This window comes from Takifugu flavidus, chromosome 19 (assembly GCF_003711565.1).
Source record: "Takifugu flavidus isolate HTHZ2018 chromosome 19, ASM371156v2, whole genome shotgun sequence".
NCBI lineage: Eukaryota > Metazoa > Chordata > Actinopteri > Tetraodontiformes > Tetraodontidae > Takifugu > Takifugu flavidus.
The window spans coordinates 11,161,586-11,189,531 of record NC_079538.1 but is presented as its reverse complement, the minus strand read 5'-3'; the positions used below and the strand labels follow the sequence as shown (position 1 = coordinate 11,189,531).

General features: G+C 42.7%; 1 long non-coding RNA gene across 2 annotated transcripts; it reads left to right on the top strand.

Annotated features, from left to right (window-relative positions):
- LOC130516606 (uncharacterized) lies at positions 1–27,657 on the top strand. Of its 2 annotated transcripts, none has more exons than XR_008947535.1 (2): positions 1–203; positions 26,320–27,657. It is a non-coding gene; the product is annotated as an uncharacterized LOC130516606 (long non-coding RNA). The 2 variants fall into 2 exon arrangements; XR_008947534.1 differs by having other exon boundaries at positions 16,727–27,657.
- The last annotated feature ends 289 nt before the right edge of the window (positions 27,658–27,946 follow it).

Sequence of the window (27,946 nt, the reverse complement as noted above, 5' to 3'; positions counted from 1 at the left end):
CCCTGTAACCTTCTCCCTTTTTGTCCTTCTTGCATCAGCACTATTTGTTGAAGATCTTAACGAAAGACAAAGAAGCAAATGTATATTTTATGAATGCGCGCCTCTGGTTTATCTTCCTTTGTGGGGTTTGTGTATACAATCTAAACCAGCTCTCAAAGAGAAAAGTGCTTTTTCTTCTCTTGTCCCCCGATGTCAACGACAAGGTAAGTTGTGGCTTTGCCGTGCTTTTTGATATGCATTTCAAACGAGGTGGTGGAAAAAACTTCACAGCCATAGAGGCTAATTTGCAATGGAGATTTTTTTTATATATATATTATTATTATTATTATGTGCTTCGGAAAGCAAAACAGTCAAGGGTGTCAAGCTGGTGACAAGTTTGTTTTCCTGTAATGATTTCCGCAAACTTGAGGTCTGTTCTGTTTTGTTCCTTAGACAGTTTGACCTAGTTGGAGTACAAGCACGTCCCCTCTCTCTTTCCCTCACTCATGCATTGTTAAAGCCGTGGGCCCGTATTAGGCACTCTGAAGTCATCACATGTCAGAAGGAGCTATTATAAACCGTGTGTTTGTGAATAAAGATGTAATATTTATATAAATATATACATATTATTCGTCTTTTTTTTGCTAAGTTTGAGCCAAAGTAAAGCTCATTAGCAATTGCACAAAATTATCCAAACGCAGCGGAAAGCGACAGTCGGCGTGCAGCTTGCTGCGACAAATGAGGTGACATTCCCTCAGCTGTGAGTGTGACATTAAACCGCCATCTATCCTCGCTCCCCAAGTAACCCTCCGCGTGGCCGCAGCAGACGTGGATTATTCATTTGAAACATCAGCAGCGAAACAGGCCCAAATGTCTGCGAGAAAGTTTCTGAGGCATCCTCAAATGGCTGTGGGGGAAGACTGGGGCCCAGAGGATTTGACTGGAGCGCACCCAGCAATACTCAAGAAAAAACAAAAAGGCAAAAAAGAGAGAGAGGGAGAGAGAGGGAAGTGCTTTGTTAGAAGAGCGAGAGGCATCCCTTGGGCTGTCTCTTTGAATAAGCCAGGAGTAAAGCATCCACCAGCACCAACCACCCCTCCACTTCGCTCGCTCGCTCCGTCTCCCCCTCTCCCCCTCCTCCCTTCTCCCTTCAGAGCGACAGAGGTATAATTGTGCCACAGGGTTTTAGGTGGTGTGACATATCTGTCACCTGGAGACGTGCCGTATCGTACTCTCCGGAGGAGCCTCGCCTTCCTGCAGGGCGGGAGAGATTCAGATAGCGAGAACGACGTGGGCTGGCTGGGTCTGTTTGTTGACTTTTGTCACCGCGGTGATGCTTTGTAAACTTTCCACCGCCCAAAAGTTTTGTCGTCGCTCTCCGGTACACGAGGCGGCATGGCGGCCACACGGCTAGGCCTCTTTTTGAGTGTCATTAAATCCAATGTGCAAAGCGAGTGCTGCCTCTGCACGCTTTCATGAGCTGCAGGTATTGTTGCAAAGAGACGTCACGCTCCTTAACACATGCTAGACAATATGGCTCCTGCTCCGGAGAGGCTAGTCGCCGACTTTAAATGAACAGTCCCCCTTTTTTGCATCAATTATGAAATGGACGTGGTCTCTCTCGCGCGCAGGACTTCACTCTCTTTCTTTTTGCCCTCTCACTTCACAGCCAAATCAAGAATTCCATTGGCAGTGAAATATATTGAATTTGACAACTCCAAGAAAGACTTTCTGGAGGATAGCGTTTTATTTTGGGTGACCTAATTGTACACTCCCTGTGGCTGCTCCTTGTGCGGTATCTCACTCACTCCTGAAACAGCTTCATTTCTACATTCAAATTATTCATCATCGCCTGGATTTATTTCCTCCTTTCTTCACTTTTCATACCTTTGGTGTTCTCTGCGGGGATTTGAGATGAGGAGGGAGAAAAAGAGTGCTTCTTTGTTTTTTTTTCACAAGCTATTGTTGAAACACCTTAAGTCTCTGGTGTATGGGAGAAGCTGAAGTGATAGACAGGGCTGCCCTATTTACAGCCAGATTAAAAAGAATCACACAGGAAGACAGTGTTAAATGATGATTGTCTATGACATTTAACAATTGATTAAAGAAAGATAAGTTTTAATAGGGGCTGGTGGTGTTGGGTGTTGGTGAGGGAGGGGGTGGGAGTGGGAGCGGGAGTTCTCAGCAGCTTTTTTTCCCTCCACCTGCTTTCTATATACGGTAACTTGTCACAATGCAATGATAAATTATATATACAATTGTAAAATATTGCAGAAAAGAGTGCGAAAGAGTGCTTAACCAAACTTGCTTTTAAAAAGGATTATTAGATTACAGATAATTCGGCTGAGATATGTCTTGCTATATGTTTTAATGCAGGACTGATCACTACTTTTTAGAACTTTCAAAAAGTATCAGAGCTGGGAAACCACATCCGTCCTGCTGTTAATCCCTCCTGTACTGAAGCATGTTAACACCTTTGCTGAACTTTTTTGCAAATAGGCATTTAAATATGAAGTTAGCTGACCACAATGACCGCAGTGTGGAGCTTTGTGACGTCACATCTGCTTTTCTGTTTTGGCTTATTGAACAAAAAGCTGTCGTGGTCAAGTTGGAGACCACACAGAAAAACATCTATTGTGTACCAGTATTTTCAGAAATATGTATCTACTGTGTTTTGTACCGTTAAGGTGAGAGAAGTTATATCTCTTTACCGGAAATCCTCTACTTCAGCCGAGACGGAACAAACGACATTTCAGAACGTCTGCCGGGAAATGTCTCGGTCAGTGGGCTGCAGACGTTAAAACTCTGACTCAAAACACTGCAGTAGAGATTTGAAAGCATTGGCAGGCGATTTATTTGAAGATTTTCTTTTGCAAAGGTGTGACCGACTCCGACTCGCTATGTGCCACCACAGCAGCATGAGTTAAATGTGCTTATAGGCAGATTTACAGCACCATAAATTTGTGGCTGCAGCAAGAAAATAGCTTTAAATTTGGTTTTCTGACAACACAAAGTTTAACCTTTTATTTTAAGTAATCCTAAAAAGTTGTTTTAATCACACTGGGATCCACAAAGAATTCAGTCCAGTCTGGAAATGTGCTACTCTCAGATTAAGCGTGTCCTGGTTGATATGATGCTGTTTTCCTTGCTGTCACCTGCTAGCTAAGTGCACGGAAACTGGAAATATTTCCACCCAAAACTTTAAAAAACACACATTTTTGCAGAAACAATTTAAGTTTCCCACTAAGAGTGATAACTTCATCTGAGAATTTAATGAGTTGAACCGCATTGTGCTGGAAATAGACTCTCCGTAGGACACTGCATTGGCCTGCGGACGGATCCTGGCATGTCTGTGAAATGTGGCGGTGCCCTGTGGGGACGGGAACACACACACTCTCTTGCACTCACACACCCAACCACACCAGCCCCACCAGCATCCCCCCTCACAACAGCTGCCGTGCTGCAGGAGGCAGCCGTACCCCTCGCTGATCAAATCTTGTCCGTCACATTTCCCCTAATTAACGGGCATCTGCTTCCCCCATTTTCCCTACATGGCTACACACTTTCCCTCTGTAGTTCCAATCATCTGATCGTTGTGACCTTTAACCTCATCCGAGCTAGTCCGCCTCGCCTGTGTTCGCCCGCCTGGCTGCTCATGGCGACCACCCTCCCTACCTGCCACAACCAGCTGGGGAGACACAAGGGCAGGCAAACAAACAAGCCGATGAGGCAACGATCATCTGGAAGAAAAACATCATATACAGTGAAAAGTAGATGTATTATTATTTTAAATGTTCCTTTAACTCACTAAACTGAATAACACAGTTTAAAAATCTCACACTCCAGAGTGACAACTTTTTTTTCTTTTGATTATTTCTGAAAACAAACCACAAAATATTTAAATGAGATTTCTCGCATTCTCGCTCTGAAGAAAATCTCATTTTGTCGAGGCAAAGCTCGGGTTCCAGTTCTGTAGTGATTTTTATTTTTCTAAGAGGAGAGACATAATTAAAATGTGGTAAAAGCTCAGATTAACAGCAGTCGCTCAGACCACAGAAATCGCTTTTTGTTCCAAGGTTTAAGTGTTATGGTGGGGACAGAGAAGGATGTGTGTTTGCGTTTGTGTGTGTGTGTGTGTGTGTGTGTGCGTGTGTGTGTGTGTGTGTGTGTGTGTGTGTGTGTGTGTGTGTGTGTGCATTCCGTCATTCACAAGAAGCACCTGAGCAGGCACCAGCTGGCAATGTGAAAGGTGCACTCTAATTTAAAATGCATCTCATTAGAAACAACCCATAGCCTGTCACTATACTCTTTCTGCGTATAAAGACAGAGTGGAATTAATTATTTTCTCAAAACAAAGAAAAAAAAAAACTCTGCCGAAATGTCTCTGTCAGGGAATATATTGCATTGGAAATAATTCAACTTTCATAGCTCTTTTTATGAGCGTATTTATGTGTTTTAACCATTCGTTTAGAAGGTTTACATATATTTTTCAGTCGAAATTTGACCTTGAATTATGAGCAGTTATATTGAGCAGAGATTGACGGCTTTTGTTTGTTTGTTTCTATTGTTTAAAACCCATTTCCCATTTGCAGAAAGAAATATACTTAAGAGAAGTGTTTATTCATTTGTAGAGATGGCTCCACTGCCAAGGAGAGGAGACTTGATGGAAGCTCAGATTCATTAAAACTTAATTAATATGCATCATTATGTAAATGAGGGTGCAGTTAATGAGTTTTTAAAAGAAGCATTCCTTAATTAGTTCACTTTTAATGGCATCATCATTTATCTTTTTCTTCTTTGAAGCAGAATGATGCAGTAGATGCAGGCAGTTCTAAAATGCTAATCTACGTTTTATCATCTTATTTTTCTGATTTTCATGTGATAGCGATGACATCTCAAATCTTGTCGCTAATGAGGGACGTTTACACGTTTTAATGTCAGTTATTTCAATTCCAGACACTGAAGTTTATAAAAAAGGGGCGGAAGGCTTCTATACAAACACACAAGGCTTATCACAAGAAAAAAAGACGATAATTAAAAATGTATCGACCAGGAGAAATTTAAATCTAAACCCTTGGGCTAATCATGAATTCTCTCTCTCTCTCTCTTCCTCTCTCTCTCTCCTTTTTTTTCAAATAATCCCATTTGGGGGGTAGAGGGGAGATCTCAATAGTTCCTTTTCCCAGAGAACAACACTGGCAGAGTGTCACAAGACTTGACAAAACCTGGAGACGCCTGACAGCGTCACACTTCTGGATAATTGGTCCCCGGCACTTCCTTTAAGAAGTGGCAAAAACTTCCTCCTTTACAGAGGTCCCAATAAAACTTTCTTCACAGTGTTGCACCTTTACCAACACCACCTTTTTTTCTCTTTTCATTATTATGGCTGCCACACTGCTGTTGAATAAGCTAAACTACACTGCAGGAAATGCGCGCACATATGTGTGTGTGGTGTGTGTGTGTGTGTGTGAGAGAGAGAGAGAGAGAGAGAGACAGAGAGGGAGAATTGTTGGTCTTAATAATAGGTTTGTAATATTTAAAAACAACAATATGATCCACGTGACCTGGGGCCTAGGTTGTGCAAACACACACACACTGACTCATACACTTTCACCCTTTCGCCTCTTCTCCTCTGATGAACATTTTGATTGTTCCGCCTCAGAAGGAATCAGTTGCATCATTTCTCCGAGGGCATCAGCACTGGGCGGTACAAGCCTTTTGCATTAACAATAAATTTATCATGCATGAGTGTGGTCCTCTCCTGCGGATTGATAAGTGGATATGAGCGCTGCAAAAAGCCAGTATATTGGCCAGCAAGTGAAGGGGGGGATGACACAGGAAACCTTTGAGTCCGGAAAGTGTGTACTAAATTTATGTCCATATTTGCAAGATACATTTCAACCTCTAAGAGTGTAAATATGAAATTTTTCAAGTTTACACTCTAACACGGTGACTACGCCTCTGATAATCGTCTATATGATTATTATTAATATTATTATTATTATTAGTAGTAGTAGTAGTAGTAGTAGTATCATTATTATTATTATTATTATTATTATTATTATTATTATTATTATTATTATTATTATTATTATTCAGCTGGTGGAAAAGGCTTTTTGCTATTATTATCTCTCTGCATCCCCTTATAGATGAAATGCAGCAGTTTCGCTCATTATTTAGATGTGCATTCCGGTGGAATCAATTCTCATAGACACATATAAATTATTGTTTAACGAGAAGCTGTATCCTATAAATTATTCAAAGCACCTGGGATTACAATACGAGATCAAATGATAGGAAAGAAAGAGCACTCTGCTGGAGGCAGCCCGCACACGAGCCATCACATCCCCAGTTTGATGTTCCGCACAATCTGCTTATGCAGGAATAATTGGGGAGTAACAGACACCGTGTGTACAGACACGCCGGCCACGCTTTTGTACACCATATTTGGAAAGAGGTAATTGGGCCGCTGGACATGGTCAGCAATGTCACGTTTGTCCTCTGCACAGGCAAAGTTATCAAGTCCTGAATAACAGCGGGAAATAATCAGTTGTTTATTCTCTGCTGCTGGAATTCTAACAAAATCCAAACATAAAGTTAGGGAGAAGCTTCTGCTTTACGACTGCCGTGGCGCCATACGGAGGGAAACAGTGTAATAATTTCTTTCACGGCCACTTTCTCCCATCCTGGTAAATTTAAACCTCAGATTCCAGTAGGTGAGAATACAGAAACAGCAGAATTTATTGGCGTGTTATGGTGCCCTGATGTGTTGTAAAAAGGACACTCCAGCAGATAAGGAGAAAGCAATTGTGTGCTGTGTGACGGATGGAGAAAGGGGATTTAAATTGAGTCCTCACTCCTAAAATAAATAATGCCATGTGTCACTGAGGTGGGGAGCAAAAAGAAAGAGAAAAGGGGAAAAGACGACAACGATCTGCTCTCACAGGAACCGGGGGCGGTGTAGGCCGCAGCGCGGAGGGCATTGTGGGACTGTTAGAAACGTGAGGGATGCAGGTGCACCGAGGGATGAATGTGGTTTTGCTTAGTGCGTGTGGTTGCGATGGGATGAGAGGGGGGCACATAATTGCTCCCACAGATGGGTGAAGAGTAAAGAGGCAAGAAGTGGGTGTGGGGTAAAAGGCGGAAAGCCAATGTGTGTCAGGGGTGCAGGATTCATTTTGCTTTGCAGAAACCAAGTCGGCAACTGAGGTATTTGAACTTCAGCAAGCACACGAGGAAAAGTTGAAGCGAGGCAGGTGTGTGTGTGTGTGTGTGTGTGTGTGTGTGTGGTGTGTGTGTGTGTGTCCAAAATAAGTATAAAACATGTGAATTAGCCTGCTCTTTCTACCCAAAGTTTAAGAGGTGTCGCAATACTCATAGCAGTGCTACTTTTTCCTTATGAAACTCACCTCACAAACGTACAAAAAAGGGAAAGTAATAAGAGACGGAGGCTAAGAAACTCAAGGAGGAAGAGGGACTGAGATGAAGGCAGGACGGGCCGTGGGGAAGGCGAGGGTGACAGAAACAAAGATAGAGGGAAACAGATAGAAGGAGTGAGCGGGTGAGTAGGAGGGAATCAGGAAGAGGGAGATCATAGCATGGGAAAAGAAAACCGAAAGATCATAAGCCTTAGATATGCATTTGCACAAGAGAGAGCGAACGGGAGGGAGAAAAAGACCGCAGGGGACTGTCCCCGTTTCTGCACCCCAGGCTGAGAACGCCTCTCCTCGGCCGATCAGCCACACAGATGAGCCTCCATGACAGATCTGCGAAGACTCGGTGGTGCCCGCTGGATCCCAGCTGAATATACTGACGAGAGAGCAAGAAGTTTGGGCCTCTCAGCTGGCATGTTCTTCCGCCTCTCTCTTATTCATTTCAATTACAAGGGGCTTGTATTCCTGCAGGGCAAGGCCTTGTCGCGTGTTCCACCGTAATGCAGCAACACGAAGACACCATTATCTGCATATTAGATGATGGTGGCTGGAGCGTGAGCCAAAAGGTGCAGCAGGCATCAGAAAGAGGTTGAGAGAACGAACACATAAGGCAAAAAGGGGTTAAAGATTGGTAAATAAGCGTAACACAGGAGTCGAGGCGGCAACCTAGGCATCGTCATAGCCCGAACAGTGTCGCCGTGTCCAAAATATCAATAAAGAAAATTCTTCTCTACTCATAAACGATACTGTGACACATCCATCTAACTCAGACATGCTTTGTTGGAAAGAATATATTCAAAAATCCCTCCACCTAAAGTCTTTAGTTCAATTTCAGAGGGATATGGGTGTTTTGTAGTACGACTTCCTTTTCAATGCGGGCTCTCTTTGTGCAGGCAGAGAATGTGTTTTATTTGTATTTATGCATATGAATAGCATACGCTGAATGCCAATGATTAGATGGCTTAAGTTCCCCTTCAGAGTTCATATCCTCCATAAAACTGTCCAATTATCTGTTCATGAGCTGTGGGGAGGATATGTATGCATGTGACTGAAAGCATACCCAACAGTGCCACCTAGCAATTCTGAGAAAGGGGGTGGGTGGCATTTTTTTCATATCTTCCTCTCTGTGTTTGTGCTTTTCATTCGCACAAGCCGTGAGCTTTTTTTAGTCTAATGAAAAGTTTTGTCCAATTTCGGTATTTTGCATTCTGTAGCTTTCCGTGTTGGAAAATGCCTTGTTTGTAATTCGCACTGTTTTTCTTCTTTTAATGATCCGGATGATAGAAATAATTTACTCCCTGCACAAAACAGGAAACCAGAACACACCTCTGAGAAATTCTAGTAAAATTCCAACATGGCATATAATATGCATACCTTGTCAGTGGTGCAATATAATACCTCACTGTGAGCAAGTGAGTAATTTTTCGCTGTGTGAGTCTGCGTCTGAGCAGGGGAGTTATTCTCTGCCTGATAACTGCCAAAATAACAGCAGATAATTAGGCCCTTTAGAGCGCTGGGTGTCTCTTAACAAAGGCACCTGCGTTTCCTGTGGTGTTTGCCGTGCACCCTGAGTGATTGTCATTTTTAATCTAGCACTCCCACTGAGACTTCTTCAGCAGCAGTCTATGTCTGTCTGGTGCCCATGGGTACCTGCAAGGGAAGCATGTGCAAGTGCACGCTTGTGTGCAAGTGTATCTGGTTAGCCAAGCATGTGTCAGTGCACACACATGAAAGCAGTCCCATTTTTTAAAAAAAGAAAGAAAGAAACAGGAAAAGAAAAGAAGAAACCATGGTTAGCTATATTTACACCCCCGTGTTTGCATGTGTGTATAGCTGTTTATGCAACATAATACTATTGGGGTGTTTAAATTTGTCATTCGTCTCATAACTATGCTGTAATTGCTTGCAAGTTAAAATGGTTGACATTAATATTGACATCACACCAGAGGTTAATGTTATCAGCACGCCTTTGCAAAGGTAAATTACCTCTCCAGCGCTCAGTTTGTGTATTCATGAATGCAGCCTGCTCTCAGCATCGGCAACTTCAGCGGCAAATGTTTGCAAATGTACAGGAAAGATTTCCAGTTCATCTGAATGAAATAATTTGTTCTGAACTTCCTCCATCAGCCGACTTCTCTGACAAGAAGAAGGCACCCACCCCACCCCTCCCCTCCCCCCCGCTCCCTTCCTCCTCTGTCTTTTTTCTCCGTCTCCTCCCAATAAAGAAACAAACAGGGAGCCAAATAAACCCAATTCCTCTCCAGTGCAGCCATCCACATCCTGGACTGTGCCAGGTTGGGGAAATCATTGGAATTGTTTACCCCCAACACGCGCACCACCCCCGCCAAAACCACCACCACGCCGTGCACACACACCTCCCATCTTCCTCCCCCTTTCCAGCCCCCTCTCCTCCCTCATCCTCCTCCTCCTCCTTCTTCTCCTCTACAAAATGAGATGCCCGTGTCTGATCGCCTGAGCCAATTTGCAGACCCATGTGGCACCCATCCCTTCAGACCTGGGCATTGTGCCTCTCGCTCCCTGGCAAAGAGGCGAGGAATTATTTTTATCCCCCAAACACGTGGATATGCACCAATGATTTCAAATGCCTGCCTCGCACATTGTCGGGGCTGATTTTGGCCAAGTGCCAAACCTATTATATTGATCTCTCTTTCTCTGTATTTCAATAGCCACAGACAATGCAGATTTACTGCAGAACATATTAGGGAAATAAAAATCAGTCTTAGGGGCTAAACTCACTCAAACTGCTGGGCTGCACACGCATATTGGTGTGTGTTTCTGCACCTCTGCTGAGAGCGTTTATTCTGAAATTCTGTTAAGGATCCTCTCTGGTTTGGAACTCCATCTCCATGGCAGCCAAACATCAGTTTTCATTAGTTAACCTAATATGCAGCTCCTAACCGAATGTCTAATTACATTCTGACATATTTTCATCATGTCATTGGGTATCATAACATTTGAGCCATTATATTTTTTTCCCCACTTCAGCTTATTGCTTTGGCATCAAGGTCTTTTTCCTTGGAGGGCATTGCTGGCATGTCGGCCCTGGCTTTGGTTGGAAACGACGAGACCTTCGATGTTTGCCGAGATACACACGGGAATATTCAAATGTTGAAACTGGCAGGAAACGGGCTGTCGGCTAATGAGCGTGTCTATGAGAAAATGATTTGGTTGTTTCCTGAGAGGGAAATCACAGAGAATGGCTAAATGGGAGCTCTCCGAAGAGACCTTACTGAGGCTTGGTGCGCGCCGGTGAGGCCCGGTAGATTGGATGAACACTGCCTGCCTGCCTCAGTGCCAATGTCATTAGTGCCGAGGACTGAGAACGACGACCGTGTCCCTTTTGATTGCCATTAGAGCCTGGAACCGAACAAAGAACACAACAAAGGGCCCTGAATAGACTTGGAGTGGAGGTCATGCCAGCCACGGAGACACGTCAATGGCCAAGGCTTTGTTGTCTTTTAGACCAGGAATCCCCTGCTTGTTTGGCATCATGAAGCATGCTGAACAAGGCGGAACATACTGTATCAATCATGTTCAGCAAATGAATTGATCACAGTTGAATATTTCAAACCCATCTATGATCACATGAAAAAAGACCAGTGTTAATCAGAATCAAACCCTGTCTCTAGATAATTACAATGTAGGCATCAATAATAACCGGTTTCACATCTTTAGAAAATGAAATTATATGTTTTTTTTTCAAAGGTTTAACCCACTTCTTGGCGTATCTGGGCTAAATGCATTAGCTGCATTAGCCACTACTGTTTATAGCTTCTTGTTTTTTTTGGCACTGATCCCAAGTTTTGACAATCGACATGCAAATAATTAATTAACATACAGAACGTAATTAAACTGTTCTGCTTGGTGGAACTATACCATATCACACTAATGTAGGACATAGACACCCCCAAAGGAGAAGATGCCACTCCCGTTCCCTGCAATGACCAGGACCCGAGAGACTCGTCCCCCTCTGCAACCTGAGCTGGTGACAGACCTAAAGCCAGCCTGCAAACACTGTAGTTTATTGTGTACTAACCTTGTACACATGTACACTCCTATTTTAAAGAAGAAAATCTGTTTTCTCGTTGTCCTCTGCCAAAAGTAGATCTGCTTATTTCACGAGAGGAATTTTAGGATTTGAGTTTGTGTTGTCGTTAATGCTGCATGGTCACGTAAATCTGATCAAAGCACACACCCACATATATTAACGGTATTTTTCTCTGTTAAGCCTTGAATAATAAAAAATCTTTGTGGGCTTTGCTTTCTGAAATTGAACTCAAGGGGTGTGAAAAATATACATGGTTACCAGTTCTGCACTGATCTGAGTGTCTTGGTATCTGTGTGTGCATTTATTTGTGTGGGTGTGTGTCTGACATGTACACTAACTGTGTTCTGAAGCGCTCTCCTGCGCTCTCCTGGCCTCAGTTTTAGATGAGACACCTTCATCCTGCATTCATCATCATCATCATCAGTGACCTCTGCGAGATTTGCGTCATTGTTTGGCCTTGCGTTTTTTTACCTGGATGGTAGACGCACAACTAGTGCTAATTGAGGTGTCGGCAGTCATCATGCATTACACTGATTTTGATGACCAGGTGAAATTCTGGCCTTTATGAGTCTGCACGGGGCGGTGTTTGCTTAAACTTTGTGCATTTCATGATTTAGAAGCTGATAATAGAAACCCGATGTTCAATGCCCCAGTCGTTTATTTGTGCTTTGCGAGATCTGATCTTATGTTTGCTGACATTAAAAGGTTGGTGGTCACCAAACTAACTACACTTAAAAATCTTAGCCTTTGTTCAGAAGCATTTTAACTCTGTGTTTTAGAATTTGCTGCTTCCAGTCCATTATTGTGTGACTCCATGCATCTTGACCCATCAAAACCCACGTTTGGTGATGGTGCCGGTATTGCCAAAGGTGCTGTTTTGACAGTCATCGGGTCTCTGACGTCAACCATACTTTCTGCTAGACAGCCTGCAAGTGGAAACACAACACAACAGTAACATCATGAGTGAAACTACAGAAACAGCGTGAATGGCAGTGCCAACATAGATTATATGATGGAATTAAATGTCTGATGATCCACCCTGATGATGGTAATCAACAGCAATGATACATCAAACATTAGAGTTACTCCCATCTATCCAGTGGCTGTTCTCCTGTTGTTTGTACGCGCTGCCATATGCCTGTCTCTATCTTTTACTTCCTCTGCTTTTATCTTTTCCTTATTTTTCCTTCTCTCTGGTCACTCTCTTCCTTGCTTCGTGCCTGCACACATATAAAATGGAGGGCAACGGTGAGGTTCCAATTCAGAACTCATTTGTGGTGCTGCCGGCCCCCTACCCGCTCAGCAGTTGCCGAGGGGACCCAGGGGAGCCCTATCACAGCTCTATATGCAAATGCACTTGCACCTGGACAACAGCGTGGGCATGCTGGGACTGCGAGCTTATTTATGCAAATCTCGGGGAGACAGTCACAACACAGAGCCGGCCACCGACACCAGTGGTCATATCTCCCCACCAGCACAACAGTCAGTTGGAAGCATTAAAGATGTGTAGGAAGTTTCAAATGATGGGTGGTGCAGTGTCATATGGCAAGCCATATAGAGCTTGTGTCAAAATAAAATGTATGAGAATGTGTTGTGGCTGTCAGGGGGATTTGCAAATGCAAATCTGAATGTTTAAGGTGCGCACGCAGGTATGTGCAATCAATAAGCAAAGTCAGGATACGACCCTAAATTTTCTTTATTTGGAGAAGGCTCTGTAATGTATATGAGACGCCGCTCACACAAACACACGTGCAGGGCTCAAAGTGCGAATGTGTTTGTTTGCCATCAAAACACAACTGACAAGAGGCAATAATGCAGAATGTGTTAAAGCACTCCGTGGCGAACGGAGAACAAAACCAATCTTTGTGTCTCAGCTGGCCCTGCCTCCCAACTGGGCCGCACCACTGTGTGCGACATCACACAGGAAAACGCTCCCTCTCTGCATACAACAAGCCACATTAATGTGCAAATGTATGCAAGAAAATTTCAGAAAAGCCAAAATTACTGAGCCAAATGAGGTAGCGGGACTCAAATTGTCGGGATTATGAATAATTACTGCGTTTTACGGAACTTTCCTCAATTTCCTGTGAAACAATGACTTCAGTGGTTTAATTGAGAAAAAAACCCAAAAGTGGTGTGAAGTTATTGTTTCCTTTGACTTTATGATGGAGTTACCTCGCAGTAGTTTCTTTTATTTTGAATCAGGAGGCATTTATACTGTCTGTAGTTGCAACCTTTCCCCCTCCTTCTCTTGTAATACCTGCCAGCTCTTGTTATTCTGACACAATACACACTATAATGAATCGTTTCACTGGAGTGCACAGTTTTTCTCACAATGCACTGTAAGCAGCTAACATAGTTTGCAACCTGTAAAGATTGCAAACAATGTTAGCTTATTATGGTAATGTGTCATAAAGCGTATTTCAATTAGTTCAATAATTAGTTCAATAATTATGTCTTTTATTGGCCTTAACGTTCCTGCATTAAATGACTTATATCTGAGAATGGTTCCAACTGTGGGGGATCTTGTAACTTGATTGAGGCTCTGTTAAATTCATCTGGACCATATTTTAGATAATTCAATCAAAAGTACAGATTTTGCACCTGTAAAATGGCATTCTGTCTCGCTTCTGCTTCTCTTTAAAGCAAATTAAGCTTCTTTCTCCCCATTGTGGCACAGAAATTTGACCAAATCTTTAAGTTTAAACTGTTTCACAAATTATAGTGTAAATATCTTTACAGTAAATATCAGAATTGTTGGATCTTAAAGTAGTCACATATTTATTTAGTTGTTTTCTTTTATTTTTATGTTCAATGCCATACTTAAACTTGCCCTCTTGCAATTGGTTCACTCAAATGTACAAATAGCCACTTTGAAAATTGCATTAGTGTTGGTAATTTAAGAAATTGACTTCCATTCACCTTATTCTAGGTGTTAATGATTATTAAAGACCCTTCAGTCTGTGCAGTTGGTCGCAGGTTAGTAAATTAAGCATTGTAACAGTAATTTAGCTAATTATCTTAGTGGTTATTAAGAGTAAACAGGTAATGCATCATTGATTGATTGAATTCTAACATCTTAGAAGATTTGAAGGGACAGACCTGATAAAAGTGCAGTTCTCTACGGTGATTAGATGAGTGATCTCGCGTTGCCTTAAACAGCAGTGGTCATGGAAGAAGCATGTCACATAGCGTGAACTTCATCCTGAGAATGATGCACCAGCCTCGGGGCTGACTGGCAGCTTTGATGCTCTGATCACCAGGGCGCTGCCACTCACCTCCTGGTTGAAAACCAGGAGCGGAGCGAGGAGACGGGAAACAAGGTGTTTAAGGATGACGGCTTACGACTCTTTGCTGTTTGACTGAGAGCGGTAACAAACCTGAATGTGATGTAAGGCACTTTAAAAAAAAATGCAGATGAGTCCATCATAAAGAGCAGATGAAAGGAATCTTTGGTGATGTGGACCAAGAAGAAAAATGTCAGAGAAGAAAATTACTTAAAGAGGAGGTAGAATAGGGAGGGGGCAGGGTGGAGGGGGGCCAGGACGGCTGTTGTTATTGTGTTTGATGTAGTGCTTGACAAGAGAGAGAGTTTAGAAGTCCTTGTGTAGTACGAGGCAGAGGCAGAAAGGCTTCATTTAAATGCATGCTCACTCAGGGCCCATACGGAGTGGATGTCTGTTGAGAATTCATCATGGCCTCACTGATAAAGCCTCAGCCTCTTAGCAAAGGAAAAGGAGAGACGGATCGCTCTCTTGAGGTGAGATTGCCTCGTGGATGGACACTTGTTATGTAGAAATACACAACACCGACGGATATTACCGCGGTGCTCTTGGACTGGATAGCCGTCCCTCCATCCACCATCCGTTCCACCGCTTCCACCGGCTGAAGACAGAGTGCTCTCTGGGGATCACGTGCTGTGGCCTGCATCCGTCATGAAAACTTCATGACACATAGTAAAGTTTCTGCAAAATTAAAATGAAATGAAACATAATATTTCATGAATTGATTTTGAATCCTTGGCTGGCATTTCACTTATGTGGATAACTCATGTCCATGTGAAATTTTAAATGTTTCAAAGACACAAGAGGGTCCGAAAACAGCCAAGAGAAGTCAGCAGCTAAGTTTGAAGCTGGATAAATGTAGATAAATTGGAAAAACAATGTGACGTTCACAGGCTGCGTATCCCACAAGCAGAGAATGAGATCATCTGCCACATGACAGGGACAGTAAATTACCGTTATTGCCTTGTTATTCCATTATTTAGAAAGTATTGCTTGTCAGTCATGTCATAAAATGTTGCAGCGGAATGTTGATTTGCTATCTAAAATCACACTCTGCTGCCGGTAACAACAGCAGTGACGCTCATGATCTCTGTGTGAAAATTCCATATTGTGTTGAAGCAAATGTATAGAATTATCTCTCGGTCATTTTAGCTCAATCCAAAATTATTTAACATAGCAAAGCAAATCTTGATATACATTCAAGCACAGGTTTGTTTTTTTGTTAATTTAATGACAGTGATTCCAAAAAAAAAAAAATTCAAAGATTGAGGATTAGAGAGAAATAAACTGGTTGTTCACATATTTGAATACAGATTGCAACAATGGCGACGCGCCACAAACTTCATTTGAGAAAATAGAGCGATGTGGGACTGAGGTACTTTTTAGTCTTTCTTCCCAAACATAATTATCTGTTTTGGCTGCAATGCCAGAGCTCTGATGTATGTGTGTATGAAATCTCAGTATATATGCTGTAAAAATGCTACAATTCAACTTTGGATCTAATTTGGAAAAGAGAGTTTATATTATTTTTTGTTTATCTTTGTAAATATAGCACACCGCTAGGTACTGTGATGAAATTCTTTGGTTAATTGGATGTAAGTAGACTGCCACGGTGCTGACAATATGTAAATGCAGTTTAAGATGTAGTTGCACTCTACATTTTTTTTCCTGGCATGCTTGTTGTGGCAATTAGCATTTGAACTGCTATAATGTGGTTGGACAGAAGTACACATGCATGAGGGGCTGCGCAGGAGTGTCGCCTGTACATCCCTATGAGGTATCACGGACTGAAACAAATGGCTCCCTCTCCCACTCACTTAAAGCGCTAATGCAATAGAAACTTTTTTTGGCATGTGGGAGGGGGGTGCATGGTGTTTGGAGGGCTGGTATGGTGGCGACAGTGCTGGTGGTGAAGTAGGCAGCAATTAGCGTTTTGCTAATGAACTCCCTCTCGTTACCAGTGAATCAACAGGCCCGCGCTAATTACGGTTAGCAGGACGGACTCCTCTCTCCTGCTGCGACGGGTTTCGAGGTCCCTCTGGAGCCGAAACTCACCGGATGGTCTGCCAGCAGCCACAGGTGCAAAGCTCTCACAGCAAAAATGGGAAAAAAGGAAAAAGATTTAAACACACGCACACACACATATGTAGTGTGACAAATGGAAATAGATGCCAGGAGATGAGTATTTTTGTCCCTAGAAATTAATGGCCATTATTAGCAAGCTACCCAGGCATTTGAACCATTCTCTGTGTGGCCTGAATTTCCTAATGACCCCACCAGCTCTGTGATCATGGGCCAGGGCTGAGGTGAGAGACGCAACAAACCCTGCACGGGGCCCTGCATCAGAAGGTTTCAGTGGGTGGGCCCTTACTCAAGCCCGTCACTCACATAAGGAGTCATAAACCCATTACACAAGGGAGCTTGAAGGTATTTTTTGCTCTTTAATTCTTCAGTTTTCTTGCACAAACGCATCGTGGGGGCTCTAAGTTCTTCCACCTCGGCAGCACAATCAAAGTTAGTCACAGCGCTCACTCACCCATCTGCCAGGGCAATTCCAGGTTGTTGAATGATGTGACAAAGCTGTCATGTTTTCCCGACTGCGAGCAACAACAGTGAGATTTAAAACAGGGAGCAGCAATTAGTTAACCCAAAGTTGCAGAAGCATCACCGCAAACTTTCACTTTTGACACAAGCTACTTAGGTGTATCTGTGTGGATAAAAATATCTTTATTTACCGCAAAATCCCACAATCTCTATTTATGAAAGACAGAGATTTTTGGTTCTTTTAGGGCCAATAAGCTACTGCCGCTGCCTAGAGTCTGACCAGAATAAGTAGATGGACATGACAATAAAGAGATTGGTTGTAATTTCCTTCATTAATATGGCTAAGGTACATCTGTACATGTCTAGTCTGTCAGTCAAATATGTCTTATATAAATAAATGCTAATATCCCTTTATTTAAATCCAATGTCTCTCTGTATTTGTTGTGATTTTATGTGTCTGTGCATCCAAAGACAGGTGACCAAAACATTTTCCATAAGCTTCAAACAAAGTCTGGATTTGTATTATAAAATTTTTTGCATCGCTCAAGCTGCACACAAAGGATGTTAAGTTATCCTCTTTTATGCTGTGTCTGTCCCCCCCTTTCCTGGTATTTCTTCCAAATTCCTTCAGCCTTCCAACATCCTCTTGGTCCGCAAACAAGTGTTTCACAACAGGCACAGCAAGCTCCATTAATCAAACACCACTTGTGAGCAGCAGTGGCCCTCGCCACTCCAACAATAAACACTTATTGAAAAGCACAAGTTTTAAACTACATTGATTAAGGCACTAAAGGCTTTTCATTGAGTTACTGAGGCGAGCAAACACCAAAAAGATTCTCGGTGTCAGCCCACAGCATGAGCATTAAGAGAGGACCTCGGCATGTAAAACAGACCCCCCCCAACCTACCCCTTCCTTCCCATCCATAACTTAAGCAGAGATCAGTGGCTAACACTCTTAATCCCAAGGGGGTGCTTTCTGAGCTGTAATTTAAAAATAGCGTTTTAATAACACACCACTGCTACAGTACATTAATCTCAGAATTAATTATCTACCCCACCCCCAGCCTATTTACTTGAAAGAGGCTCTTTGCTGCATTTCTTGTGTTTTAGTTCTATTTATTCCATGAGTGAGCGGATAAAGAGATACATGTGGAGTGTCTTGTGTGGAGTGCAGTAATTATGAGTTGCTAGTATATTACCAGGATGAATATGAAAACCAGTAAATAAACTGGAGCTGCAGGGTGCCCTAAAAGGTCTAAAAGGTCAGCAGGGTGAGACCTTCTTGAACGCAGCGCAATCTATTTCGGACCGTGCAACGTAAACAAGAAACAATTCAATTAGGCTGTGCACTAAATGAGACCGTGCGCATAATCCAAAGATATTGCAGCAAACAGCTGCAGCGCGCTAAATAACCGCGTTCGTTTACATTTTTATGCAAGAAAGTGTTTTTAATCAAATGTCACTCCGAGCAATAGCAAATCAATTCCGATGAGAAATTAAAGAGCATAATGTGACTGCAAGCCAGGCCTTAAGGCATCACAAATATTCAAAAACAATATTAAACTGCGATAAATAAAATATGAAGCTTCTTTGGCAATATAGCATTCAAACGTCAGGGGACGTGGGCACTTAATGCAAGTTAATGAAACACGGAATCATGTTTAAAAGCACGGCAACTGCTGAGTCTTTGTCGGAAGGTGATGAACGTGTTGCTGAGCCCCGTGGCGGAAGTTTCAGTCTGACACGAGATCAAGTTGAACACTGACTGCGATTATCAGTATATGGGCTGCGGATGTCCATAAAAATGAAGGTAAAAAAGACAAATTCTTCACCTCCTCTCCCTCCTTTCTTCTTGATTCTGTGATTGACTGAGTGACTGACCTCTATTGTCATAGCTCCACAGCTGACAGTAATCTCCACACATACATCACTTTGTATGTTCTCAGCTGAATGGCGTCGACGTGCATGAGCTCTGCATGAGGTGGGTGCCCCTGGGTCTGTGTATCGCTGATAACCTTTACAAGGAGGTGCAGTTCACGCCTCCCGGCCTCCGAACCTTCGCGCTATCACTTCAAAGGATCTGGATGCGGTTAAATCCAGTCGCTGGAGACAGTCACGGCTCGGCATGCATGATTGATGTCGAGGCTGCAACATTAGGTATCATAAAGTGTAATATAGGAGATAGCGTTAAGTGCAAAGATTGCATTTGGAAATAGGGAAATGTGCGACAGCTCTGGGTGTTTTATGTTTTCCTCCTGCCCTTTTTCCCATTCTGGATATCTGACCATAGCTCGAAAAGCAAAGGCCTCCTCTGAATTGTTTCAGTAAGTTGGTGGCAAAGTTCCATTTTCAGAGCTTTCCTTTGCGCCACCGGAAAAAAAGAATCCCCTCTCACATCGAGAACCCCTCGCAGACTTTTTAGGTTTTAATTATGGCTTGATTGAGTTATGAAACGTACAAATCTATAAACCAAACCCTGACGAAATGTCATGCATCTCTGTTGTTTGCGACATGAGCCGCCTCAGATTTCTGGGTCTCGCACATGACATCCTATTAATTCTGTTTATATCAAGGCAGGTGGTTGTCAGTAAAAGTCATTTTGTCAATCAGGGTTTTTGTTTTTTTTTCTCGGACTGACTATTTTTCAAATGAAAAAATAAGTTGCTAATTTTGTCAGTGCTCTTTCTAGACACTGCAGGTTTAATTGCTAATTGTTAACTGGGAATGAATGCATTTGCATATTAATTAGTTAGCCCATTTGCATTTTTAATTTGCTGCCTTCAAAGGGGGTGAGATAAAAGGTCGCACAATTCTGAATAATTTAAATAATTTATGCTCCATTGGTGAAAAGAAGCTGAACAGAAGTGTTCTGCGGATATTAACCCCTGAGAGCTTTTACCGAATAAAGCACTCCAAAAATTGTTTTAACAAATCTAATTAAACGGAAAAAGGTCTGAACACACAACCACCCAGAGCACTAGGAGCTAGAGAGTGTCCTCTGGAACACAAAACGCTCAGGAGAGAGTGATGGAGGACGTATGGATGTGGAGGACGAGACTTCCAGCCTTCCATCCAGATATGAAGGCCTCTTGTAGTCTTTTCATCAGTCAGATTGATCAAATACCCCTGCAGGAATGCTGATGCTCAGTACCGTAATAGTAATTCTCTCTGAAGTTAAGCTGCTCTTAGTAATGTGTCAGACTTCATAAGCAATCAAAGAGATGCATGCACCACAGTGGATCCTTGAAAGTTAGCCGAGACTAATTTTAACTGCCCATCCATGTTGTCATTTTCAAGAAATGATACCACGAGTGCGGGTGAATTCATCAAATCATTGCAAAGAAGTGGCGACGAGCGGTCCGCGTTTGCAGCCGCGTGTCCGTCGCTTCGGTCTCCTCTTTTAAACGCTAAAGTGTCCATTTAAAAAACAGGAAATCCATTTCATTTTTTGGTGGAGGGACCTGATATTTATTCTCCCTCTTCTTCAACCAGGTCCCAACTGCATTGTGAAAACTGTCTCCTCTCCTTTGTCCCAGTGATCTTAATTGCAGGCCCTGGGCCTTGTGCACAGAAGCCCATTTAAATCAGAACACATCCAGCTTCCATTATGGGCTTGGCATTTGGTCTTTGTGCCCATGCTCTTAAATTACATGCTGCCAATCCTAGTGGGCACGGGCAAGATGAGGAGCGGAGGATGGGTGAGAGATGAGGTGAAGAGGGGAGTGAAAGAAGGGGGGCACAGGCTGCACTTGTCGAAAGCCCCCCCCTTCTTTTCCTCTCTTCTTCTGCCCTCTTTATCGCTTGATAACTTATGTAAAGTAGCAGATGAAACCCATTCCCTTTCACATCATCGGCCTGATTGTCAGAATAAGCTTGCATTCTTTTGAAAAGTGATTGACCGTCTGAAAGGGTACAAATTAGGGGCCTGTTCGTCTTTTCTTCTCCGGTCATGGGGTTTATTTGCGGCAGATTCACCCAGGCCCAAAATTAAGTGAACTCAGGCAGGGATGAATGGGAGAGCTCTGATTGAATAATTGATTTCCTTTGTGTGGCCTGTATTTAAGAGGGATAACTAGACATCCTTTGGTGTGTAATGATTGTAATTACTGCGATGACTGGTCATGTCAAATATGAAACAGGAAAGGACTGTTATTAACCTTTATTCAACACATAAAAAAATAACCCAATATCCCCTCATCTTTCCCATCTGCATATGGAGTTTCACCTCTGGTGGAGGCATGGTCGGCGTAGGTTGAATGCATGGATGAACTCATTCCCTGTCTCCTAGTTCTGGCCCATGGAAGGTAGATGGGTAATTGAGTGTGCAGTCGGAGTCACTGGTGTGTCAATGACTCAGATGGCTAGTGAGCCTTGGGGTAACTTACAAAGTACAATGCTTTATAGCTCCGAACTCAAGTGTAAAAGATGGGAGTTATAGCCGCATTCATGATATCTGTCAGATTCCCATATGCCTTGACCTCTCATGCAGCGCAGCCCGAATTGGGCTGTAATGCACTTGATGCATTTGAGGGCTTGAGTGAAACAGACATTCATCATGTAGTGATCAGACACAGGCTGTTGAAGTCGCTGGACATGGGCTCCATATGAATCACGCACGCCGTCACTGATCTACAGAGACCTGTCTCGGTCAAAAGAGCCAAGACTGAAGCCCCAGACGTACATCTGCACAGGAAGCCACTCACAGCTTCAAGGATCGTCACCGTGTGTGTCCTCTGTGCAATTAAATAGTGAGCAAACGATCCGCAATTACCCGCGCATCAAAGACAGCTATAAACACCACGACCCACATCTTAGAAGGGGATGTTGGAAACACCATGTCACCCAAGGGTTGGGCATTTAAAAGGTATATTGCCATTTTTTTGCAGCTGTATGGCCAGTGAAACCCAAATATCACATCTCTGTCCCAAAGAATGTGAACGTTTCAAGTTTTAGTTACTCGTTTGCTGAAAAATGCTGCTAGAACTTAAATCAGCAATAACAAAAATCACTCCCGTCATTCCAAAATGCTGGATTTCCTTCCAACAGATGGATCGTTTTGGACTTTTCAGAAGTCAAATGGGCGCAGAGGTCAGGACTAAACCTGGCCAGTTTCTTCTATGTACAGGTCTAGTGATTGATAGCTGTGCTACTTACTCCATAACTATGCCTTTAATCTGCTGTATAATGACATCATCCTTGATTTTAGAACATTATGGCCCCTTTAGCCCAGTAATAGATCAATCTTATGTGATATTTGAGGCCCATCCTCACTCTCAACTTGTCAAGTTATGAAGACTTTGTCCTCTGATATAGTTCCCTGCTGTGTCTGTAAACAAGGTTAATGTAAGACTGAGCTAAAGCATTAAAGCGGTGATCCACAATTTAAAAAAAAATAAAGAAAATGAAGAAATAACAAAACAGTAAGCTTGAAAGAGTACAAAATAGCTTCTAGTATAAGGCTTTATTGTAAATATAAACAAGTCTCCCCTGTAGATGAACAGCAGAGAGACAAAATGTCAAACTGCTCCATGGGATATGAATAATTAAAGAACTGCAGGGCCATTGTCACAGTCCCTGTGGTGATTTAACTGGGATTTGTGGGCATTTTGTGATTCACAATATAATGCCTAAAGTCAAATAAAACTCATTTGGATGTCAGTCAATATTTCAGTGTCACTGGATTACCTCTTCTGTGTCACGGTATTAAAAAAGACATCATGCTCTCTTTTTTCCGTTCTAGCCTGGCAGTCGTCTGTGTTTACTGTCCTCAAAAATATTGATAATACTGTTGAAAGTGCAGGACCCTCCGGGACGCTCGACGGAGAGTTCCCGTCCCTGTAACGGTGCACAAACGTGACAGGATGTCCCCAGGTTCCTCCTGTTTGGCCCTCTTCTCCCAACACTCTCTGCTAGAAACAAATGCAACCATTCGTCCAGTCCACTTCAGCGTAGACGGGACCCCCCCCCACCCCAAAACTTCCAGAAACTCCTAACCTGTCGCCAGGAAGGTGGAGCCTCGCTGCCCTTCAGTTGAACCTCTGGAGTCGGTGCTGCCAGCCTTGCCAGCTGTTGAGACAACCGGAAAAATTTGCAACTTCATTTGAAGCCTTTAATTAGGTACCACAAGCACTTGTACACGTATAATGTGGCCGGCGAGCAGCAGGCAGATGGCAGCGGGGAAACAGTAACACATTTTCCACATGACCCCAGTGAGAAGTCACATGCAGATGAAAATGGCTCATATTAAGGAAGCGCCATTATACTTGGAGATACATCTTAGCTAAATGTAATGTCCCAATATCATCAGTGACATTAGTCTGCTCTCTTGACAAGTCCACAAAATATAATTGTGGTCTCATTGAAGATTTTGCTGTATCTCAAACGGCCTTTTGTCCTGTTTTGAACTCAGGTTGACTTACTAAAACTCACCTCATAATAAATGCCTACAAAATAAGTCAGTACAGTCCAGCAGGGCGGCAAAGGGCTAATCAAACACTATTCACTAGGAATTACGGTCATTATTTGGCTGCGGTTCTGCACAATTTACCAATATCATCCTTCAATGTGCATCTGATTTATTCTCAGGAGTTTTAAGAACACTTTTGGCAGCAACGGGACTGCCTCTCTGCCTTGTCCCCGGGCCCTGGGTGCCTTTTATGCAAGATGATGCAGATATCTGGTGCAGTCGCCATCAGATGTGTGCGTTAAGCTGATAACCAGGAGTTATCTATATTGTCTTATCTTTTGAATCAGCAGACATGGAATTACTTCAGCTTTTTTTACTCTCATCAACTACTAAACAACATGCACTGGTTTAGATATGATTTATTATTGTTACTATTATTATCATTATTATTATTATTATTGTTGCCAATGGAAAAGTTTACTTAGTAGCATCAGATACATAGTTGTCAGCTTTTGAACAAAAAATACTGCAAAAGGAGTCTGATGCTTAATCTCCAGAAGATGGTTTCGCTCTGATCTTGCTGTCAGTTCACTCTCCTGCTTCTGTGCAGTGATTTTTTAAACATGTAATTGAATTAGAAATTGATTCGACTTCTGAGCCTAAAAATGAAGCCCCATATTTAGTCTGTAGTTGGTTGTGACTGTGCCATCCTGCTAGTTGTGTTTATTAATGACTTTCTAATTCCTCATCAGTGGGTAGCTGGCCTCCACAGCAGGCGTGCAGGCAGACTGCAGTGGCAGGGTGCCATCCAGGAACAGGTGCTCTTCCATGTCGCGCTTATGCTGTCCGTAGGCCTCAGTTAGATCCTCCAGGATGAGTTTCTGAATTGGGAGACTTCCAGTGGGTTCAGTGCTTTGCTCTAAGCATAACATTTTCTACTTAAAATGTGTCAGGGCTTGGCTTTCACTCAGAATTATAAATCGTCTGCGGATGCTACAGAATTGGCAATACCTTTGATTTTAACCTGATGGCAAATGCTAGCTGCGCATTTACCTTGAACTCATCTGGTCTCCTCTTTATCCTCTTATGTTCCTCTGGGTCAGAGAGGGAGCTGGGAAGCCCAGACGCTCTCATTCCAGCAGTAAAAGAGATGTACTGTCTGTAATTCATCCTGGCTACTTTACTGGATAACCTCCCTGACCACTGAAGGGTCTGCTAAGGTTAACAGGGTTTAGTTGGGGGTTAGACAAAGTAGAGCTAAAGACAACTCCAATGAAAAAAAGATCAAGGATCTGAATATCCGATCAGGTTACTGGGACCCCAACATGTATATGGAGCCAAGCGGTCTTAAACCCGTTGGCCAGCGATTTAAGACCGCTGTTGTTGTAAAGGTTGTTATTGGGTTTTTTTTACTGATAAGAAAAGTACGTGGAAGCAATATTTGGTTCTTCCAAAATGTCGTGTAAATTGAGGTGTGTTTTTTTGCTCTTTAGCCAAAAGAAACCTTAAATTTTTTAATTATGGAATCATGGAAACATTCTTTTTGGTCTGATCTAAAATTGTGTCTTTGATGATTTAAAGGCATTTGGTGCTTTTGCACGTTGGATGATTATTGAAACAAGTTTATGAATAGGGAAGATTATCGTGGCCACACACTCTTTACACAATTGTGTGTGCGTTGCTTCTTTTTTTTTTGCCAGGGCCTTTTCTCCATTCTGCTGGGTTCAGTGTTTGCAGTAACAGTGAAAGCGGCATTATTCTGCAGCTGTCAGTCAAACCTAATTAGTCTGATCGTGACCATTTTAAAGTGGAACATCTCCATCCGACTGTCAGCTCTAACTTTTGAAGAAGACAAACATGACGTACGCTCATCATAGAATCAAATAAGTGATCTTTAAAATGAGTCTGAATGGAGCTTTGTTAAGAATGAACATAGAAAACAAAGGATAGCACCAAAGGTCCCGCAACATTTTATATTTTTCAAGTATTGCATTTTTATCTCTAATACTTTCTTCCCACACAAAGGTCCAGAGAGACCCCAGGAAAGACAATATTCAAGCTCCTATGACAGATGAGCACATAAAAAACCACTTATTAGTCACTTTCTAATATTTTTTTCATTTTATTGTTTGAGTTGCTGTTTTGCTAACAAAACAAAATCTCCCAGGATTATTAAAATAAGCAAAATTAAAAATATTTTTGCGGCAGTAAAAGAGAGAAGCTGAAAGGAAGAAAAAGTCTGCTGTGGTTTTGAGCGTTAGTTATCCTGCAAATCTGGCAACCCTGATTGGAAAGCCTGGGGGATGAGGTATCACATTTTGAAAGCTTTATTTAATGATTTCCACCAGAGATGATGACATCCCTCGTCATTCCTCCTTCAATCCAAGCCCGGCTCAAACCTTGCACCAACACTAGAACATTCCCACTGCTTCCCTTTTTGTCACAACATTGTTCAGAGAAGGTCTTAATTTACAGAAATATTTCAATAAGTGTATGCACTGCTTTCATTTATCACTAGGTGTCATTTATTTCTCATTTAAATGTTTTGTTTTTAATGAAATATGCATAATAACTGGGTATTTTTATACTCATATGCCTGAAAAGATTAAGTCGGATGGGGCTGAAAGTTCAGGATTTGTCTCCACTGACACTCGTCCTCAGCCACGTCGGCCAGATCCCTCCGAGCACTGTGGTAACACACATTTAGCCAGTCTTCTCCAATCTCATCTAACACTTTCAATAACTAGACCCTGTCGCCATCTCACCATGTGGCGTTTTCTCTTTTGAAGGTGCTGTAGAATCACTGCTGCTCCCTTTGATGTCAAACTCCAGCATTGATCGCCCAGTTTTGAGCCGACGTGGAGGAGAGTGGGAGAGGAATAACGTGCATTTGTTTTAACTTACTCCCACCAAAGTGAAATGGAAAAGTGTTGCTGCGAACAGACCAGAGGAGGAGGAGGAGGAGGAGGGTTTATGGGCTGCAGCGCAAACACGAAGACACGTGGATGAAAACAAAGGATTTTTTGAGCAATAATATAGCAACACCATCAAAAGTTCTCAGCAGCTCGACATTCAAATTAGTAATTCAACTTCCAATTTACATAAACTCTTTTGTAAATAAACCAAGCTGGGATTTTGTAATACTGGTTACAATTTCCTAAACTGTGTCTTATATTAAAGAACAAACTTTGTTATTTTGTTGATCGTATTTTCGCTCGAACCTCAGGATTTTTTTCGCCAGATTCACATGACGGTGGCCATTCTGCGGTGCACAGTTAGGAGAATGGAGCTGTAGAAGAGTCTTAAGACCAAAACCACAGAGATTTGCTCCTTGTCCTGAATTACCAGCCAGCTGTAAACTACAAGTCCCACTCCACAGCAGGAGGATCACTTCTCCCATTAGCCTTGGCAAAGCGCCGACTCCAAATGTTAGAGCCATGGCAGTCAGGAGGCCCAGTTGGGATGAGACCCTCTGTCACTCACACCGACACATGTCATAAACTCATTGTTTTGCCATCAATCTGGGGACCTAACCACCTCCGCAGCAGATGGAGGCCCAGCAGGAAAACAGGGGGCAGTGCCCTGAGCTGCTGCCCCACACAGAGAACACCCGGCAGGAGAAAGTGGGGCCACAACTCTAGGGGAGCCCTGTGCCCTGGCCTGAACCCCCACAGGTACACCTCTGGATGAAGTCCTAATGTTGTCCGTGATTAATTAGACTAACGGGCTGGTCTGCGATTGCAGTGAACATCTATTGAAAAGTTTGAAGAAAAGATCCACATAGTCTCTCCCAGCTGTATTAAATATCATTTATCTTTGCCTCAGCAGTAAATGTATCAGGGTCCAAAACCACAGTGAGCATAAACATCCCTTCCAAATATAGGAGTGAAAATAGCGATAAATATTGTCTGCAAGAAATAAAGTTGTTTTGCCTCTTCTGAACAGGATATGTAATGATATTCATAAAGAGACCACCTACTGGGGGCACAGGAAAAACTGTTCCTAAGCAACGACGTACACGCTCCTACAAGCTACATCTTGGGAAATTTTGACCGGATTGGGATGCGAAAAAAAACAAAGCCTTTAACTAGGCCATGCTATGAGTCCATTCCCTCAGCCTGGAAATCTGGCACAAATTCATCAATTAACGATACATATTGTTTTCCAGCAACAACAAAAACAATAAAGAGAATAGATGCAAGCTGGCGGCACGTGGCCAAAATGAGTCTCA